This window comes from Pseudophryne corroboree, chromosome 1 (assembly GCF_028390025.1).
Source record: "Pseudophryne corroboree isolate aPseCor3 chromosome 1, aPseCor3.hap2, whole genome shotgun sequence".
Classification (NCBI taxonomy): domain Eukaryota; kingdom Metazoa; phylum Chordata; class Amphibia; order Anura; family Myobatrachidae; genus Pseudophryne; species Pseudophryne corroboree.
The window spans coordinates 972184657-972206204 of record NC_086444.1 but is presented as its reverse complement, the minus strand read 5'-3'; the positions used below and the strand labels follow the sequence as shown (position 1 = coordinate 972206204).

At 47.6% G+C, this 21548-nt stretch overlaps 1 long non-coding RNA gene across 3 annotated transcripts in view; it reads right to left on the bottom strand.

Moving 5' to 3' along the window:
• Nucleotides 1–20491, bottom strand: part of LOC134979925 (uncharacterized) — a 130596-nt gene extending 110105 nt beyond the window's left edge. For 2 of the 3 annotated variants that reach the window (XR_010190311.1, XR_010190316.1), the window contains exon 1: nt 20160–20491. This is a non-coding gene — a long non-coding RNA (uncharacterized LOC134979925). The remainder of the gene's footprint in view (nt 1–20159) is intronic. The other variant, XR_010190312.1, reaches the window with a different exon arrangement.
• Nucleotides 20492–21548: the final 1057 nt, after the last annotated feature.

The window sequence follows — 21548 nt, the reverse complement described above, 5'->3', positions numbered from 1 at the left end:
TTTCTCATATGACAATGTCTAATGCCTTAACATGTGACTGACTGCTAGTATGTGTGCTGACTTTTCTATGTAATGTCAGTCCTATTCTGACCCTCAATTCAGGTGCACGGCTGTGGTCAGATTGATCTCACTTCTATATACTCATATATAGGTGATTTTCAGTCACAAAATTGTGTAGTCATTAACAGATTATTACCATGTCTGTGAGCTGCAAAAGTGACGAGGAGAATTTATCGAGCACTCCTACATCCCTTACATGCTTTTCTTGTAAGACAGGGTTAATTGGTATGGACCAATTGGTCACTTATGGGGGGTTGTGTGCGAACTGTTTTGCTTTTCAGCAAAGTAAAAAACAGGAGTTGGTTCAACCCAAACAGAGCCACCATGGAATATGTTCGCAAAGACTCTATCTTCGATAGCGGATAGGTTAACTCCGGTAGCACCACCTCAAGGGTTAGGTTACACTTTTAACCCATACATGCAGCTCCCTTCCTACGGCTTGGTTCCAGTGGCCTCTACAAGCAACCAAGGGACAGGTAAGACTAAGATGGATACGTCTATGTGGCAGACTACAGAAGATGATACAACAGATGATGATACAGTATATTCAAATACTCCGTATGATGATCAGTCGCAGAATTTTAGTTCAGAGGATGTAGCTGAACTTATTGATGCTATGAAGGCTGTTCTCTCTTTGGAAGAGCCAGCCAAGACAGTGTTAAAATCTAAAGCACCTGTGTTTAAATGAACAAAATCAGTGAGAACTGAATTCCCAGCGTCAGATGAGCTGACGGAAATGATGGATGAGTCTTGGGCGACGCCTAGTAAAAAATATAAGATTCCGAAAAGATGGAATTCTTATTATCCATTTCCAGCTGCGGATTGTTCGAAAAGAGAAGTTCCTCCAAAAGTAGATGCACATGTACTGCGACTTGTGCATAAATCTGCTTTACCACTGTCATCTACCTCGCTAAATGATGTCATAGACAGAAGGGTAGATAGCTTCTTGAAAAATGTATTTTCTCTAGTAGGAGCAGGGGTAAGACCTGCTATGGCTTCGGCCTGGGTAGCAAAGGCAATGGGCGAATGGATAAAGGAACTTGAGAATGACATCTCTTCTCCTAATAGGGAGCAAGAGTATCATTTAAGCCGTTTAAGACAATCTGCCCAATACTTGGAAGAAGCAGCAATTGATATGGGTACAGTTGCTTCTAAAGCTTCAGCCTTGACAGTAGACACTCGCAGAGCAGTTTGGCTACGTACCTGGAAAGCAGATGCGGAATCCAAGAAAGAATTGGAAGCATTGCCTTTCATTGGTAATATATTGTTTGGTAAACCATTATCTGATATCCTAGAATCAGAGGCTGAATCAAAGAAGGTCAGATTTCCGGCTACTTATAACCCTAAGTCTAAGGGTTCAAAGTTTTGCTCATTTCGTTGGCAAAGACAAGCGAAAGCTAAAGAGGAGTCTAAGCAACCCCAGTTCAAAACCAGGGGTAGGAAGCAGTGGGCTAGCAAAAAGCCAGCTTCCAAGCCTGAACAGAAACCATCAGCCTGAAGAGACGGGCCTCCGCCTGGAGGATTCCAGGGTTGGGGGCCGACTCCTTCATTTTGCACACATATGGCAGCAGTCAACAATGCTTGGGTGCAGAAGGTGGTATCTCAGAGTATGGGTTCCCATTCAGGAGGCAGCCTCCTCAAAGATTTTTTTGCACCAGCCCGTCTCGTATAGAGTCAAAGGCCAATGCCCTGCAAGAAGCAGTCCAAAAATTACTGCAGTCAGGTGTGATTGTCCCAGTCCCTCCATCACAAAGGGGACAGGGATTTTACTCCAATCTATTTCTGATCCAGAAGCCAAATGGGTTATATCGACCAATTCTCAATTTGAAAATGTTAAACAAATACATTTGGATCCCGAAGTTCCACATGGAGACTTTACGTTCCATAATGTTGGCTATGGAACCGGTAGATTACATGGTATCTCTGGATGTACGGGATGCTTACCTACATGTGCATATAGCACTGTCTCATCAGTGTTACATCAGGTTTGCCATCCTCCAGGAACATTTTCAGTTCCAAGCTTTGCCCTTTGGGCTAGTAACAGCACCCAGGGTGTTTACCCAAATTATGGTGGTTATGGCATCTTGTCTGCGCAAACAAGGGATAAGAATATTCCCATACCTCGACGACCTGTTAATCTTAGCACATTCGCAAGATTTAATTTTGAGCAATCTTCAACACACAATATAAAAAGAAACTGGTGGTTAACAACGTGCGCCTAAAAGCTGCCCTTGACCCCAAGGTAAAGAAGTGTCACCCACACTTTACACATACAAAACAGACAAAAGTTACCAAGGATGTCTGGTAGAGATGAGCGCCTGAAATTTTTCGGGTTTTGTGTTTTGGTTTTGGGTTCGGTTCCGCGGCCGTGTTTTGGGTTCGAACGCGTTTTGGCAAAACCTCACCGAATTTTTTTTGTCGGATTCGGGTGTGTTTTGGATTCGGGTGTTTTTTTCAAAAAACACTAAAAAACAGCTTAAATCATAGAATTTGGGGGTCATTTTGATCCCAAAGTATTATTAACCTCAAAAACCATAATTTCCACTCATTTTCAGTCTATTCTGAATACCTCACACCTCACAATATTATTTTTAGTCCTAAAATTTGCACCGAGGTCGCTGTGTGAGTAAGATAAGCGACCCTAGTGGCCGACACAAACACCGGGCCCATCTAGGAGTGGCACTGCAGTGTCACGCAGGATGTCCCTTCCAAAAAACCCTCCCCAAACAGCACATGACGCAAAGAAAAAAAGAGGCGCAATGAGGTAGCTGTGTGAGTAAGATTAGCGACCCTAGTGGCCGACACAAACACCGGGCCCATCTAGGAGTGGCACTGCAGTGTCACGCAGGATGGCCCTTCCAAAAAACCCTCCCCAAACAGCACATGACGCAAAGAAAAAAAGAAGTGCAATGAGGTAGCTGTGTGAGTAAGATTAGCGACCCTAGTGGCCGACACAAACACCGGGCCCATCTAGGAGTGGCACTGCAGTGTCACGCAGGATGTCCCTTCCAAAAAACCCTCCCCAAACAGCACATGACGCAAAGAAAAAAAGAGGCGCAATGAGGTAGCTGTGTGAGTAAGATTAGCGACCCTAGTGGCCGACACAAACACCGGGCCCATCTAGGAGTGGCACTGCAGTGTCACGCAGGATGTCCCTTCCAAAAAACCCTCCCCAAACAGCACATGACGCAAAGAAAAAAAGAGGCGCAATGAGGTAGCTGACTGTGTGAGTAAGATTAGCGACCCTAGTGGCCGACACAAACACCGGGCCCATCTAGGAGTGGCACTGCAGTGTCACGCAGGATGTCCCTTCCAAAAAACCCTCCCCAATCAGCACATGATGCAAAGAAAAAGAAAAGAAAAAAGAGGTGCAAGATGGAATTGTCCTTGGGCCCTCCCACCCACCCTTATGTTGTATAAACAAAACAGGACATGCACACTTTAACCAACCCATCATTTCAGTGACAGGGTCTGCCACACGACTGTGACTGATATGACGGGTTGGTTTGGACCCCCCCCAAAAAAGAAGCAATTAATCTCTCCTTGCACAAACTGGCTCTACAGAGGCAAGATGTCCACCTCATCTTCACCCTCCGATATATCACCGTGTACATCCCCCTCCTCACAGATTATCAATTCGTCCCCACTGGAATCCACCATCTCAGCTCCCTGTGTACTTTGTGGAGGCAATTGCTGCTGGTCAATGTCTCCGCGGAGGAATTGATTATAATTCATTTTAATGAACATCATCTTCTCCACATTTTCTGGATGTAACCTCGTACGCCGATTGCTGACAAGGTGAGCGGCGGCACTAAACACTCTTTCGGAGTACACACTTGTGGGAGGGCAACTTAGGTAGAATAAAGCCAGTTTGTGCAAGGGCCTCCAAATTGCCTCTTTTTCCTGCCAGTATAAGTACGGACTGTGTGACGTGCCTACTTGGATGCGGTCACTCATATAATCCTCCACCATTCTATCAATGTTGAGAGAATCATATGCAGTGACAGTAGACGACATGTCCGTAATCGTTGTCAGGTCCTTCAGTCCGGACCAGATGTCAGCATCAGCAGTCGCTCCAGACTGCCCTGCATCACCGCCAGCGGGTGGGCTCGGAATTCTGAGCCTTTTCCTCGCACCCCCAGTTGCGGGAGAATGTGAAGGAGGAGATGTTGACAGGTCGCGTTCCGCTTGACTTGACAATTTTGTCACCAGCAGGTCTTTCAACCCCAGCAGACCTGTGTCTGCCGGAAAGAGAGATCCAAGGTAGGCTTTAAATCTAGGATCGAGCACGGTGGCCAAAATGTAGTGCTCTGATTTCAACAGATTGACCACCCGTGAATCCTTGTTAAGCGAATTAAGGGCTGCATCCACAAGTCCCACATGCCTAGCGGAATCGCTCCCTTTTAGCTCCTTCTTCAATGCCTCCAGCTTCTTCTGCAAAAGCCTGATGAGGGGAATGACCTGACTCAGGCTGGCAGTGTCTGAACTGACTTCACGTGTGGCAAGTTCAAAGGGCATCAGAACCTTGCACAACGTTGAAATCATTCTCCACTGCGCCTGAGACAGGTGCATTCCACCTACTATATCGTGCTCAATTGTATAGGCTTGAATGGCCTTTTGCTGCTCCTCCAACCTCTGAAGCATATAGAGGGTTGAATTCCACCTCGTTACCACTTCTTGCTTCAGATGATGGCAGGGCAGGTTCAGTAGTTTTTGGTGGTGCTCCAGTCTTCTGTACGTGGTGCCTGTACGCCGAAAGTGTCCCGCAATTCTTCTGGCCACCGACAGCATCTCTTGCACGCCCCTGTCGTTTTTTAAAAAATTCTGCACCACCAAATTCAAGGTATGTGCAAAACATGGGACGTGCTGGAATTTGCCCATATTTAATGCACACACAATATTGCTGGCGTTGTCCGATGCCACAAATCCACAGGAGAGTCCAATTGGGGTAAGCCATTCCGCGATGATCTTCCTCAGTTGCCGTAAGAGGTTTTCAGCTGTGTGCGTATTCTGGAAACCGGTGATACAAAGCGTAGCCTGCCTAGGAAAGAGTTGGCGTTTGCGAGATGCTGCTACTGGTGCCGCCGCTGCTGTTCTTGCGGCGGGAGTCCATACATCTACCCAGTGGGCTGTCACAGTCATATAGTCCTGACCCTGCCCTGCTCCACTTGTCCACATGTCCGTGGTTAAGTGGACATTGGGTACAGCTGCATTTTTTAGGACACTGGTTACTCTTTTTCTGAGGTCTGTGTACATTTTCGGTATCGCCTGCCTAGAGAAATGGAACCTAGATGGTATTTGGTACCGGGGACACAGTACCTCCAACAAGTCTCTAGTTGGCTCTGCAGTAATGATGGATACCGGAACCACGTTTCTCACCACCCAGGATGCCAAGGCCTCAGTTATCCGCTTTGCAGTAGGATGACTGCTGTGATATTTCATCTTCCTCGCAAAGGACTGTTGAACAGTCAATTGCTTACTGGAAGTAGTACAAGTGGGCTTACGACTTCCCCTCTGGGATGACCATCGACTCCCAGCGGCAACAACAGCAGCGCCAGCAGCAGTAGGCGTTACACGCAAGGATGCATCGGAGGAATCCCAGGCAGGAGAGGACTCGTCAGAATTGCCAGTGACATGGCCTGCAGGACTATTGGCATTCCTGGGGAAGGAGGAAATTGACACTGAGGGAGTTGGTGGGGTGGTTTGCGTGAGCTTGGTTACAAGAGGAAGGGATTTACTGGTCAGTGGACTGCTTCCGCTGTCACCCAAAGTTTTTGAACTTGTCACTGACTTATTATGAATGCGCTGCAGGTGACGTATAAGGGAGGATGTTCCGAGGTGGTTAACGTCCTTACCCCTACTTATTACAGCTTGACAAAGGGAACACACGGCTTGACACCTGTTGTCCGCATTTCTGGTGAAATACCTCCACACCGAAGAGCTGATTTTTTTGGTATTTTCACCTGGCATGTCAACGGCCATATTCCTCCCACGGACAACAGGTGTCTCCCCGGGTGCCTGACTTAAACAAACCACCTCACCATCAGAATCCTCCTGGTCAATTTCCTCCCCAGCGCCAGCAACACCCATATCCTCATCCTGGTGTACTTCAACACTGACATCTTCAATCTGACTATCAGGAACTGGACTGCGGGTGCTCCTTCCAGCACTTGCAGGGGGCGTGCAAATGGTGGAAGGCGCATGCTCTTCACGTCCAGTGTTGGGAAGGTCAGGCATCGCAACCGACACAATTGGACTCTCCTTGTGGATTTGGGATTTCGAAGAATGCACAGTTCTTTGCTGTGCTGCTTTTGCCAGCTTGAGTCTTTTCATTTTTCTAGCGAGAGGCTGAGTGCTTCCATCCTCATGTGAAGCTGAACCACTAGCCATGAACATAGGCCAGGGCCTCAGCCGTTCCTTGCCACTCCGTGTGGTAAATGGCATATTGGCAAGTTTACGCTTCTCCTCCGACAATTTTATTTTAGGTTTTGGAGTCCTTTTTTTACTGATATTTGGTGTTTTGGATTTGACATGCTCTGTACTATGACATTGGGCATCGGCCTTGGCAGACGACGTTGCTGGCATTTCATCGTCTCGGCCATGACTAGTGGCAGCAGCTTCAACACGAGGTGGAAGTGGATCTTGATCTTTCCCTAATTTTGGAACCTCAACATTTTTGTTCTCCATATTTTAATAGGCACAACTAAAAGGCACCTCAGGTAAACAATGGAGATGGATGGATTGGATACTAGTATACAATTATGGACGGGCTGCCGAGTGCCGACACAGAGGTAGCCACAGCCGTGAACTACCGCACTGTACTGTGTCTGCTGCTAATATATAGACTGGTTGATAAAGAGATAGTATACTCGTAACTAGTATGTATGTATAAAGAAAGAAAAAAAAACCACGGTTAGGTGGTATATACAATTATGGACGGGCTGCCGAGTGCCGACACAGAGGTAGCCACAGCCGTGAACTACCGCACTGTACTGTGTCTGCTGCTAATATAGACTGGTTGATAAAGAGATAGTATACTCGTAACTAGTATGTATGTATAAAGAAAGAAAAAAAAACCACGGTTAGGTGGTATATACAATTATGGACGGGCTGCCGAGTGCCGACACAGAGGTAGCCACAGCCGTGAACTACCGCACTGTACTGTGTCTGCTGCTAATATAGACTGGTTGATAAAGAGATAGTATACTCGTAACTAGTATGTATGTATAAAGAAAGAAAAAAAAAAACCACGGTTAGGTGGTATATACAATTATGGACGGGCTGCCGAGTGCCGACACAGAGGTAGCCACAGCCGTGAACTACCGCACTGTACTGTGTCTGCTGCTAATATATAGACTGGTTGATAAAGAGATAGTATACTCGTAACTAGTATGTATGTATAAAGAAAGAAAAAAAAACCACGGTTAGGTGGTATATACAATTATGGACGGGCTGCCGAGTGCCGACACAGAGGTAGCCACAGCCGTGAACTACCGCACTGTACTGTGTCTGCTGCTAATATAGACTGGTTGATAAAGAGATAGTATACTCGTAACTAGTATGTATGTATAAAGAAAGAAAAAAAAACCACGGTTAGGTGGTATATACAATTATGGACGGGCTGCCGAGTGCCGACACAGAGGTAGCCACAGCCGTGAACTACCGCACTGTACTGTGTCTGCTGCTAATATATAGACTGGTTGATAAAGAGATAGTATACTCGTAACTAGTATGTATGTATAAAGAAAGAAAAAAAAACCACGGTTAGGTGGTATATACAATTATGGACGGGCTGCCGAGTGCCGACACAGAGGTAGCCACAGCCGTGAACTACTGCACTGTACTGTGTCTGCTGCTAATATATAGACTGGTTGATAAAGAGATAGTATACTCGTAACTAGTATGTATGTATAAAGAAAGAAAAAAAAACCACGGTTAGGTGGTATATACAATTATGGACGGGCTGCCGAGTGCCGACACAGAGGTAGCCACAGCCGTGAACTACCGCACTGTACTGTGTCTGCTGCTAATATATAGACTGGTTGATAAAGAGATAGTATACTCGTAACTAGTATGTATGTATAAAGAAAGAAAAAAAAACCACGGTTAGGTGGTATATACAATTATGGACGGGCTGCCGAGTGCCGACACAGAGGTAGCCACAGCCGTGAACTACCGCACTGTACTGTGTCTGCTGCTAATATAGACTGGTTGATAAAGAGATAGTTTACTCGTAACTAGTATGTATGTATAAAGAAAGAAAAAAAAACCACGGTTAGGTGGTATATACAATTATGGACGGGCTGCCGAGTGCCGACACAGAGGTAGCCACAGCCGTGAACTACCGCACTGTACTGTGTCTGCTGCTAATATATAGACTGGTTGATAAAGAGATAGTATACTACTAATATTATATATACTGGTGGTCAGGTCACTGGTCACTAGTCACACTGGCAGTGGCACTCCTGCAGCAAAAGTGTGCACTGTTTAATTTTAATATAATATTATGTACTCCTGGCTCCTGCTATAACCTATAACTGGCACTGCAGTAGTGCTCCCCAGTCTCCCCCACAATTATAAGCTGTGTGAGCTGAGCAGTCAGACAGATATATAATATATATAGATGATGCAGCACACTGGCCTGAGCCTGAGCAGTGCACACAGATATGGTATGTGACTGACTGAGTCACTGTGTGTATCGCTTTTTTCAGGCAGAGAACGGATATATTAAATAAACTGCCCTGTGTGTCTGGTGGTCACTCACTATATAATATATTATGTACTCCTGGCTCCTGCTATAACCTATAACTGGCACTGCAGTAGTGCTCCCCAGTCTCCCCCACAATTATAAGCTGTGTGAGCTGAGCAGTCAGACAGATATATATAATATTATATATAGATAATAGATGATGCAGCACACTGGCCTGAGCCTGAGCAGTGCACACAGATATGGTATGTGACTGAGTCACTGTGTGCTGTGTATCGCTTTTTTCAGGCAGAGAACGGATTATAAATAAAACTGGTGGTCACTATCAGCAAAACTCTGCACTGTACTGAGTACTCCTAATGCTCCCCAAAATTAGTAAATCAAGTGTCTCTCTAATCTATTCTAAACGGAGAGGACGCCAGCCACGTCCTCTCCCTATCAATCTCAATGCACGTGTGAAAATGGCGGCGACGCGCGGCTCCTTATATAGAATCCGAGTCTCGCGATAGAATCCGAGCCTCGCGAGAATCCGACAGCGTCATGATGACGTTCGGGCGCGCTCGGGTTAACCGAGCAAGGCGGGAAGATCCGAGTCGCTCGGACCCGTGAAAAAAAACATGAAGTTCTGGCGGGTTCGGATTCAGAGAAACCGAACCCGCTCATCTCTAATGTCTGGGCGCTAGGGTTACTAGTCGTGTTGACTGAATTGGGAACTTTACATATGCCCCTTAAAGAGAAAGAAAGATAGACACATAGCATGATACTGTAATACTGGTATGAGATTGTGTGAACGCGGTGTAGTTAGACTCGTACCCAAAGACGGATAAGATTGTGCTTTGAGTTTGAAGTAAGTCTCTGTTACATCAGGTCCCTCATTTATTGCTCGCACTTCACCAAATGGTCCAAAAACCGTCCCGATACACTCAGAGTTGATATATATATGGAAAGAGAAGCTTCACATAGTATGGTAACGTACAAAGAATATGTCCTTTATAAAATAAATATTATGAAGACTCTCACCCTCTCATAGAAATATATTAGGCACGAAGTGGGTCTTTTTGGATAAGGACCAGTAATCACTGTAAATACTTTCAATTTCCCATCTTCCTCAAGGTTAGGGTTCTCCCCTGATATACTTCCAAGAGGTATGCAGAGAAAAGAAAGTGCTCCAAATAGTGTAACACCATTTATTAAAACAATTTAAAACATAAACATGGGCCGGTAATGGACTCTCACCATACAAAAGATGTTTCAAGGCAAGTTAACAGAAGAAGACCAGGCGTCCCCAGAGATCGTCGTCAAACATGCAGGTAAGTCGTTCCAGTCACCACCCAGTACCTCCACCAACGCGTTTCGATAACTGGCTTTTATCTTTCTCAAGGTGTAAGAGGTAACTGCCAAGTGAGTGGTATTTATACCAAACAATCCTAATGAACCTAATAAAAACATGAAACCTAATGCCAGACATGGATCCACTAATTTTCTAAATCCCCTATTAATAACAATGGAAAAATACTGGACATCCATTCCCCCTTATCCATTTTGTGGTTTTCCATATGTTCTACACTTCTCCCACAGATGTTAAGGCGTGTTTATTTGATTACTTGGGCGGATCTGCGTCATGGAGCGGCGCCGCTCTCCTCTGTATGATCATCATCGCGATCGTACTTGCCCCACTTCCGGCGGGGAATACGTCACATCCGGCAGAAGAAGGTCATCTTTGTCTGTATGTCAGACGTAGTGTGTAGCACGTGGTTAACATCAGACTTCCGGCGGAAAGGAACAGCTCGTTTGTACTATGCAACCGCATTATTTCACCCCCGGATATTACTGTCCCTTTGCGTTCCACCTCATGCGTGTCACCGCAAATCACGGAAGTATTGTTGATGACTCAATCAATATCACATATATTAGGAGGCAGCGTAATCGTTCCATATGTCAAATGAATTAAAACATCATGAAATTAGTAAAAACATCATGAAATTAGTAAACAAGACTTAGACTATATATTAAAATAACTTTAAAATAACTTTAAAGGAACCACTTGGTTTCAAAATCTTTATTCAAGCCTATGGGTTCTAAAGTTTTGAAGTTAAAAATGTATTGCATTTCATTGATTGCTAATTTTTTCTGAATATCACCTCCCCTTTTATCAGGGTGGATTTTTTTCAGAGCCATAAAATTTTTAATATGATTTACACTACAATCATGTACTTTCTTAAAATGGGACGATAACGCATGCATGTCAAGTCCCTTTTTGACATTACGGAGGTGCTCTCCCATTCGCACTTTCAGAGCCCTACTGGTGCGACCAATATAAAATTTACTACAGCTGCATTCAATGCAATAAATAACGTTCGTGGTATGGCATGTTATAAAGTCAGTAATAGACCCTTTTTTTACCGTTAATTATCACATCTGTTATTTTATTGCCAATAATATTGGCAATGTTTCTACAGGCCAGACATTGTCCACACCTGTAGAACCCCTGAGATGTAATTCTGGGACCATTAGGTAAATTCTCATGTAAACTTCGAACCAATTTAGACTTAAGATTACGGGCCTTCCTATAGATGCACACTGGATTTTCTGGTAATTCCGCTCCTATCACTGGATCCCTTTTTAATATAGGCCAGTGTTTTTTTAATATCCCTCTTATTTTGTTATGTTGAGACGAGTAATCAGTTGTAAAGGCCCATTTAAAACGATCACTATCCTCAGCCTTCTTATTTTCTCTCTTATCTATCAGATCTGATCTTACTAGACTGGTGACTTTCTCTAGTGATTCTCTTACTGAACTTTTATTATAGCCACATTTCACAAAACATTCCTCCATCTCTGTGGCTTGTGTGATATATACGTCCTGATCGGTGCAATTCTTTTTAACCGTTTAAATTGGCTTGTCGGAATGGTACTGAGCCAATTATCGTGATGGCAACTGGATTTATCGATATAGGCTCTGGAGTCCGTGGGTTTGACGTAAGTTTTTGTCTTCAAACCCATATCTTCCACATATATGGATAGATCGAGGAAGTGTACGGTACTTCCTTATTGCTGATGTCAAACGATAATTTAATATTCAACTCATTAGAATTGAGATAAGTGCAAAACAGTTCTAATGTCTCCAATTCCCCACTCCAAATGAACAGGACGTCGTCTATATATCTATGCCAGGACACCAGGTTCGCCCCAAAAGGACAGTTTTGCCATATATACTCGTCCCCCCACACGCCCATAAAAATGTTTGCGTAGCTAGGGGCAAGTACGATCGCGATGATGACCATACAGAGGAGAGCAGCGCCGCTCCATGACGCAGATCCGCCCAAGTAATCAAATAAACACGCCTTAACATCTGTGAGAGAAGTGTAGAACATATGGAAAACCACAAAATGGATAAGGGGGAATGGATGTCCAGTATTTTTCCATTGTTATTAATAGGGGATTTAGAAAATTAGTGGATCCATGTCTGGCATTAGGTTTCATGTTTTTATTAGGTTCATTAGGATTGTTTGGTATAAATACCACTTACTTGGCAGTTACCTCTTACACCTTGAGAAAGATAACAGCCAGTTATCGAAACGCGTTGGTGGAGGTACTGGGTGGTGACTGGAACGACTTACCTGCATGTTTGACGACGATCTCTGGGGACGCCTGGTCTTCTTCTGTTAACTTGCCTTGAAACATCTTTTGTATGGTGAGAGTCCATTACCGGCCCATGTTTATGTTTTAAATTGTTTTAATAAATGGTGTTACACTATTTGGAGCACTTTCTTTTCTCTACATACCTCTTGGAAGTATATCAGGGGAGAACCCTAACCTTGAGGAAGATGGGAAATTGAAAGTATTTACAGTGATTACTGGTCCTTATCCAAAAAGACCCACTTCGTGCCTAATATATTTCTATGAGAGGGTGAGAGTCTTCATAATATTTATTTTATAAAGGACATATTCTTTGTACGTTACCATACTATGTGAAGCTTCTCTTTCCATATATATATCAACTCTGAGTGTATCGGGACGGTTTTTGGACCATTTGGTAAAGTGCGAGCAACAAACGAGGGACCTGATGTAACAGAGACTTACTTCAAACTCAAAGCACAATCTTATGCGTCTTTGGGTACGAGTCTAACTACACCGTGTTCACACAATCTCATACCAGTATTACAGTATCACGCTATGTGTCTATCTTTCTTTCTCTTTAAGGGGCATATGTAAAGTTCCCAATTCAGTCAACACGACTAGTAACCCTAGCGCCCCAGACATCCTTGGTAACTTTTGTCTGTTCAGCACACAATAGTTTGTTTACAGAGACATGGGTGGCTCATAAATCGGGAAAAGTCATCTCTGAATCCGTCACAGCGGTTGGTTCATATGGGGGCCATATTGGATTCAGACCTACAGAAAGTTCTCTTACCAGAGAAAAAGATAGTCAAGGTGCAGGTCATGGCCCAGGAAGCGTTGCACACCCAGACAATGTCAGTCCATGCAGCAATGCGACTGTTGGGTCTGATGGTATCAACCTTCCACATGGTGGAATATGCGCAATTCCACTCCAGACCATAGCAGCACCTTATTGTGACCAAATGGAACAGAAAACATCGGACAATAAAAAAGCAGATGATAAAGTTTCCAGTAAACATAAAAAGGTCTCTAGCGTGGTGGCTACAGACAGACCATTTAAACAAGGGGAGACCCTTTTGGATAAAAGAGTGGCAAGTCCTGACAACAGATGCCAGCCTGCAAGGCTGGGGTGCGGTACTCGGAAGCCGGTGGTTCCAGGGAAAATGGACCGCAAGGGAAAGTCGCCTGCCAATAAATCTGTTGGAAATAAGGGCCATTTACATGGCTCTAGTTCAGGCAAAGGACAGTCTGCAAGGAAGACCGGTCCAGATCCGCTCAGTCAATGCAACAGCAGTAGCGTACCTCAATCATCAAGGAGGAACTCACAGCAAAAGATTGATGGAGGAAGTAACTCCCATTCTAAGATGGGCAGAGCTCCATCTCCCAGCATTGTCGGCAGTATTTGTCCCAGGTGTTCTGAACTGGGAAGCGGATTTTCTCAGTCGACACATCATTCAGGAAACCGAATGGGCATTACACCCAGAAGTGTTTCAGACACTAGTGAACAGATGGGGTCTACCAGAGATAGACCTCATAGCGTCTCGTCTAAACAACAAAGTTCCAAGGTACGGATCGAGAACAAGGGACCTTGTAGACGCACTGTCAGTAGAATGGAAATTTCATCTGGCATATCTGTTCCCTTCAATATCTCTGTTACCCAGAGTAGTGAGAAAAGTAAAGCAAGCAAAGGGAGCGATAATTCTAATAGCTCCAGCTTGGCCAAGAAGGCATTGGTACACAGATCTGCTAAGAATGTCCGTGGAAGCACCGATACTGCTCCCTCAACGTCCAGATCTGCTAATGCAGGGTCCTTGTTGTCACAGCCATCTGGATCGCCTGTCTTTGACGGTGTGGCTGTTGAAACCTCTATCTTAGAAGCTAGAGGATTTTCAAAACAAGTAATCCAAACTATGCTGAGAGCAAGAAAGCCTTCTTCAGCTCATGTGTATCATAGAATATGGCAAGCCTATATTCATTGGTGTACTGGAAAAAGTTTGAATCCAAGATCTTTCAAAGTATCCAGGATTTTGGATTTCCTTCAAGCAGGATTGGATAAAGGTTTGAAGGTAGCTTCCTTGAGAGTTCAAGTATCAGCATTGACTGTATGGTTTCAGCGAAAGATTGCTGAATTACAGGATGTATGTACTTTCTTTCAGGGAGTTGTACATATTCAACCACCATTTGTTCCTCCTGCAGCTCCCTGGGATTTGAATTTAGTTCTTAAATTCCTCCAGGGTCCTCCGTTTGAACCGCTTAAGAGAGCAGATCTTAAATGGTTAACGGCTAAAGTGCTTTTTCTACTGGCAATGGCGTCAGCCAGAAGAGTGTCAGATTTAGGAGCGTTATTGTGTAAGTCTCCTTTCCTAAGTTTTTTTTCCAGACAGAGCAGTTTTTAGAACGAGATCTGGTTATCTTCCAAAGGTGGTGTTAAAGTTTCACCTGAGTGAAGAGATTGTAGTCCCAGCTTTTCAGGTATCGGGACTATCTGCGGGAGAAGCATCGCTGGACGTAGTCCAAGCTTTAAGAATCTACGTGGATCGTACTAGTGCCACCAGAAAAACAGATTCCCTCTTCATCCTCTACGGATTACATAGAAGAGGATGGCCTGCTAGTAAACAGACGCTGGTGAGATGGCTCCGAATGGTAATATCAGAATCTTATTCTCATGCAGATCTCCCTACTCCGGCTAATGTCTCTGCTCACTCTACACGTAAGGTAGGTCCTTCATGGCTTTCAGAGAAAAAACGTCACTGTAGGCATACCTGTTTAATTGTGCTTTTATATTTACAATAAATTGCATTTTATTGCAATATTCTAGCAGCATGCACACACTACTTTAGATTTCATGTGCCATTGCAGGACACACCCCTGATGGCAAAAGATATGCTTATAGGTGGAGCTAGACACACCCTTTGGGCGGAGCTAGACATGCCCCTCAATGGCGTATTCTCCTATAATCTCTCTGAAACGAGTTTTCAAAAGTAGGCAAGTATGATCTCTGTGCAGTGTCGGACTGGGGCGTGAAGGGCCCATCGGGGGAATGCTGCTGTAGGGGCCCATGCTTAAAGGTGTAGTCAGGTTCCAGTGTGGGCGTGGCCAGCCATCACAGAGGTTTGGATAACCATTACATTGTTTGTGCCCCTTGGTAAGTATATAACAAACCAATTTATTGTGAAGTATAATGCATCATATGTATAATGCATAAATCCAGTGCACTAGGATAGTCTGGAACTTGATCCCTATAGGAGGAGGAGGGTCCACAGGCAGTAGGGTCCACCGGTGGTTTCCCCTGTTCCCCTGTGGGCCAGTCCGACCCTGTCTCTGTGTGTATTTAAGGTGCCAACATATGGAAAAATATCTATAGAAATGTAAGGCGTAGTTATGGCCAATGAAAGGTGCTGTACAGTATCAGTGTGTGCTTGGTGCTGTGTTATTCCCCCTCATATATCACTGTATGGTCCCCTCTCCTCCATATACTACTACTATCACATATCAGTGTGTGCTGGGTGCTGTGTTATTCACACTCATATATCACTGTGCGGTTCCCTCTTCTCTATATACAGTATTACTACTACCACATATCAGTGTGAGCTGGTAGCTCTGTAATCCCCCTCATATATCACTCTCCCCTTATACAGTATATAAATAATACCACCTATCAGTGTGAGCTGGGAGCTGTGTTATCCCCCTCATATATCACTGTTCGGTACCCTCTCATCTATATATTTATAATACCACATATCCGTGTGGTGTTAGCTGGAGGCTGTGTTATTCCTACTCGTATATAAATGTGCGGTACCCTCTCCACTATAATACGTATCAGTGTGAGCTAGTAAAATGTGTCACTTCCAGTCCCCTCTATCCCTCCAGTTTAGCAACATGCCCCCTGGTAGCCCCTCTTGCTCCTTGTGTCCCCTTCAGCGACAAGCCCGCTGTGCCTCCTATGTTTATTCAGCCTCCAACTCCTGTGCCAGCCCCCTCCAATTTACCTTCTTCGTTGAGAAACATTTTTCTATCCTATTGCAGAATAATCCTCCTTCAAGTAAGGCAGCTGGTTACAAAGGGCAGTTGGGCACACACATCTACAGGGCATGACGGCTTCAGGGATATGGCAGGGGGTAGAGCTTTGCAAAGGCAGTCGGGCATATGCAGCAGCTCCCCCGTGGACATTTCCCCATCTGTATCCAGGGGCGGATCCAGAAGAAAATATCAGGGGGGGCACCATGGAAGGGACAAGTACATTTGCGGACGCCTTCAGCGAATGCGCTCCCAGAAAAGGGGTGTGTCACCACTACAAGGGGTGAGGCCTCACAGTACAGGGAGAGAGTGAGAGAGAGAGTGACTTACAGTAGGTGACAGGGAGAGTGACTATCAGTTGGTGACAGCTAGCGGTTGATGGAGGGTGACAGGCAGTGGGAGAGAGGGTGACTGGGAGAACGTGACTTGTAGTGTGTGACTGGGTATAGAGTGACTGGCAGTTGGTGACAGGAAGTGGGTGATGGGGAGAGTGACTGGCAGTGGGTGACGGGGAGGGTAACTGGCAGTGGGTGACAGGGAGAGGGTGATTGGCAGTGGGTGACAGGGAGACTGGCAGTGGATGACAGAGAGAGGGTGACTAACTGGCAGAAGAGATGTTGAAGGGGAGATACAGGGAGGGTGAGGGTGCTAAGGGGGAGACACAGGGAGGAGGAGGGTGCTGAGGGGAGATACAGTAAGGGTGAGGGTGCTGAGGGGGAGATACAGGAAGGGTGAGGGTGCTGAGGGGGAGTTACAGGGAGGGTGAGGGTGCTGAGGGGGGGGATACAGGGAGGGTGAGGGTGCTGAGGGGGAGATGCTGAGGGGGAGATACAGGGAGGGGGAGGGTGCTGAGGGGGAGATACAGGAAGGGTGAGGGTGCTGAGGGGGAGTTACAGGGAGGGTGAGGGTGCTGAGGGGGAGTTACAGGGAGGGTGAGGGTGCTGGGGGGAAGATACAGGAAGGGTGAGGGTGCTGAGGGGGAGATACAGGAAGGGTGAGGGTGCTGAGGGGGGATACAGGGAGGGTGAGGTTGCTGAGGGGGATAAGGGAGGGTGAGGTTGCTGAGGGGGAGATACAGGGAGGGTGAGGGTGCTGAGGGGGAGATACAGGAAGGGTGAGGGTGCTGAGGGGGGATACAGGGAGGGGGAGGTTGCTGAGGGGGATAAGGGAGGGTGAGGTTGCTGAGGGGGAGATACAGGGAGGGTGAGGGTGCTGAGGGGGAGATACAGGGAGGGGGAGGGTGCTGAGGGGGAGATACAGGGAGGGTGCTGAGGGGGAGATACAGGGAGGAGGAGGGTGTTGAGGGGGAGATACAGTAAGGGTGAGGGTGCTGAGGGGGAGATACAGGAAGGGTGAGGGTGCTGAGGGGGAGTTACAGGGAGGGTGAGGGTGCTGAGGGGGGAGTTACAGGGAGCGTGAGGGTGCTGAGGGGGAGATACAGGAAGGGTGAGGGTGCTGAGGGGGAGATACAGGAAGGGTGAGGGTGCTGAGGGGGGATACAGGGAGGGTGAGGTTGCTGAGGGGGATACAGGGAGGGTGAGGTTGCTGAGGGGGAGATACAGGGAGGGTGAGGGTGCTGAGGGGGGATACAAGGAGGGTGAGGGTGCTGAGGGGGAGATGCTGAGGGGGAGATACAGGGAGGGGGAGGGTGCTGAGGGGGAGATACAGGGAGGGTGAGGTTGCTGAGGGGGAGATACAGGAAGGGTGAGGGTGCTGAGGGGGAGATACAGGGAGGGTGAGGGGGAGGGTGCTGAGGGGGAGATACAGGAAGGGTGAGGGTGCTGAGGGGGAGTTACAGGGAGGGTGAGGGTGCTGAGGGGGAGTTACAGGGAGGGTGTGGGTGCTGAGTGGAAGATACAGGAAGGGTGAGGGTGCTGAGGGGGAGATACAGGAAGGGTGAGGGTGCTGAGGGGGGATACAGGGAGGGTGAGGTTGCTGAGGGGGAGATACAGGAAGGGTGAGGGTGCTGAGGGGGAGTTACAGGGAGGGTGAGGGTGCTGAGGGGGAGTTATAGGGAGGGTGAGGGTGCTGAGGGGGGATACAGGGAGGGTGAGGTTGCTGAGGGGGATACAGGGAGGGTGAGGTTGCTGAGGGGGATACAGGGAGGGTGAGGTTGCTGAGGGGGAGATACAGGGAGGGTGACGGTGCTGAGGGGGGATACAGGGAGGGTGAGGGTGCTGAGGGGGAGATACAGGGAGGGGGAGGGTGCTGAGGGGGAGATACAGGGAGGGTGAGGGTGCTGAGGGGGAGATACAGGGAGGAGGAGGGTGTTGAGGGGGAGATACAGTAAGTGTGAGGGTGCTGAGGGGGAGATACAGGAAGGGTGAGGGTGCTGAGGGGGAGTTACAGGGAGGGTGAGGGTGGTGAGGGGGAGTTACAGGGAGGGTGAAGGTGCTGAGGGGGAGAAACAGGAAGGGTGAGGGTGCTGAGGGGGAGATACAGGAAGGGTGAGGGTGCTGAGGGGGGATACAGGGAGGGTGAGGTTGCTGAGGGGGATACAGGGAGGGTGAGGTTGCTGAGGGGGAGATACAGGGAGGGTGAGGGTGCTGAGGGGGGATACAAGGAGGGTGAGGGTGCTGAGGGGTAGATGCTGAGGGGGAGATACAGGGAGGGGGAGATACAGGGAGGGTGGGGGTGCTGAGGGGGAGATACAGGGAGGAGGAGGGTGCTGAGGGGGAGATACAGGAAGGGTGAGGGTGCTGAGGGGGAGATACAGGGAGGGTGAGGGTGCTGAGGGGGAGATACAGGGAGGAGGAGGGTGCTGAGGGGTAGATACAGGAAGGGTGAGGGTGCTGAGGGGGAGATACAGGGAGGAGGAGGGTGCTGAGGGGGAGATACAGTAAGGGTGAGGGTGCTGAGGGGGAGATACAGGAAGGGTGAGGGTGCTGAGGGGGAGTTACAGGGAGGGTGAGGGTGCTGAGGGGGGATACAGGGAGGGTGAGGGTGCTGAGGGGGATACAGTGAGGGTGAGTTTGCTGAGGGGGAGATACAGGGAGGGTGAGGGTGCCGAGGGGGGGTACAGGGAGGGTGAGGGTGCTGAGGGGGAGATGCTGAGGGGGAGATACAGGGAGGGGGAGGGTGCTGAGGGGGAGATACAGGGAGGGTGAGGGTGCTGAGGGGGAGATACAGGGAGGAGGAGGGTGCTGAGGGGGAGATACAGGAAGGGTGAGGGTGCTGAGGGGGAGATACAGGAAGGGTGAGGGTGCTGAGGGGGAGATACAGGGAGGAGTAGGGTGCTGAGGGGGAGATACAGTAAGGGTGAGAGTGCTGAGGGGGAGATACAGGAAGGGTGAGGGTGCTGAGGGGGCGTTACAGGGAGGGTGAGGGTGCTGAGGGGGGATACAGGGAGGGTGAGGTTGCTGAGGGGGATACAGGGAGGGTGAGGTTGCTGAGGGGGAGATACAGGGAGGGTGAGGGTGCTGAGGGTGAGGGGGGATACAGGGAGGGTGAGGGTGCTGAAGGGGAGATGCTGAGGGGGAGATACAGGGAGGGGGAGGGTGCTGAGGGGGAGATACAGGGAGGGGGAGGGTGCTGAGGGGGAGATACAGGGAGGAGGAGGGTGCTGAGGGGGAGATACAGGAGGAGGAGGGTGCTGAGGGGGAGATACAGGAGGAGGAGGGTGCTGAGGGGGAGATACAGGGACATACTGTAACTTTGTTTCAGGAAAGACACAACAAAGGATTCCCTGACAACCTTGCATGCCCTCCCCCCCCCCCCCCTCCCCCATCCTATCACATTTACTTTGAGCAAATACCTTAAGTCTTTGCCCCACTGGCTGGCATCCTAGGACAGGAAGGAGCGTTTGTGACTCCTAATGGTGCCCATAAACAGCAGCTTCAGGAGGAGAGAGCGCTCAGCGCACAGTGAGTAAAGGCTGGGTACAGTAGGAGAGAGCGGCAGCACGCGGCGCGGGGACGAGAGAGCGGCAGCGCGCAGCGTGATGTGTTGGCGCCGGGTTGCCATTGGTTACGAGGCAGGAGGAGGTGCAGCGCAGCGCTGGCGGCTGACAGTGTGAGCTCTGACCGCCGGGCCTCCTGCGCTGGGACTACTGCCCGCTGGCTCTATCAAGGGGAGATTGCAGCAGTGCCGTTGCCGGTCTAAAAAAAAAAAACTGCCACAAATGACAGGGGGGGGGGGAGTGCCCCTCCCCTGGATCCGCCACTGTCTGTATCACTATATTCTTGTGCAAGATGGTAAATGCTGCCAAATCAGAGCTAAGCACTGATGACGGCAGACAGGCCTACAGTAACTCATCCGGTGATGGCGGGCCACATTCCATTGTTTTTAAGAAAAGTAAACTTGGGCCGAAAAAGTATGCATTGTGGGCCGCATGCGCCATGAATCAAAATAGTTTGGGAATGATTGTGGTAGTATTTTAAGAGAAAACCTGAAAAGTTTATTGAATGGAAGGGGTTGTACTAAATTGGCTGAAGGTTAGACGTTAAGGTGACATTTTTTATTCTTGCATTTTTATGGTATGGAAGGATCTCTAGAAATGGGAGATAAGCATACTCCTTAGATGTGTCCTGCTAGACCACCTAGTACTGCACCAATGTACATTGTGTGAGCCCCGGAAATTACCTGCTGCGTGTGCATAACACAAACTGCACTAGTGTTTTCAGAGTTAATTTTTATAAATATTAATCCTAAACATAATTCAATGTAATTGCCATTATATCTGTGCTTCCTGTGTATTTAGGTGCCCTTTGTAGTCAGTGTTAAAGGATTATTACATTCAACAAGACTCATAGGAGAGCTCAGGGAAATTATATAGGGATTATGGTCAAGAGAAGACAAAGGGGGGAATTTAAATGTTTGAAAAGTCGTTTGGGTGTCTGTTTTTTCCTGTCTATTAGATTGGAAAAAACAGACACCCAACTGACTTTGCAAACAATTGAATATCCCCCAAAATATGGAATTTACATTGTTAACAATCCTCGTTAACAACCCTCGCTGTCAGCTGTATATGCAGCTCAATTTGGACTGTTATCCAAAATCTGCATGCATGGCCCGGCCGCGGTGTGATGTCACTGAGCAATATTGTTTGCATATCGCTCAGTGTGTACGCACTACCGACGGCCGACCCGGCAGGGAAGGGGACACATTAGGCGATGTCGCTCATAGAGCACATCGCCTAGTGTGT